We start from the raw sequence: 455 nt of genomic DNA, 5'->3' as shown, positions 1-455 counted from the left end.
AACCAAGCTTGCATTTACATTTTTAGATTAAACATATAGTCTCTTTGTCATGCTGGCACATTGGTACGAAAATGCTCTCACAAACAGCCCATACCAATTTATTTAATAGTGTGTCCGCAACGAATATACTTTTTTTAAGTTACAAAACATTTTGGAAAGATATGTAACCCATTAATACCAAATTTTTTTTACTGTATACAAATCAAATATATACATGAAAAAATATCCACATATAGAACCAGATTCATCGTCGGGTCCAGTGGTGCTGCTAATGGGGAAAGGGAATTGCACGGGAGGGTCATATTCTGCCGAATCCTTTGGAAAACTCATCTTTTTGTGGACTACGAAGCATGTAAGTAATCACAAAGGAAATTTTCTGTGTAAGTAGACATGGAGATCGTGCATGTTTCCTCTTTAATTTAATGAAGATCTACAATGTTGATAAAGTGCATTGT

This window comes from Penaeus monodon, chromosome 32 (genome assembly GCF_015228065.2).
Source record: "Penaeus monodon isolate SGIC_2016 chromosome 32, NSTDA_Pmon_1, whole genome shotgun sequence".
Classification (NCBI taxonomy): Eukaryota; Metazoa; Arthropoda; class Malacostraca; order Decapoda; family Penaeidae; genus Penaeus; species Penaeus monodon.
This window is presented reverse-complemented; position numbering follows the sequence as displayed.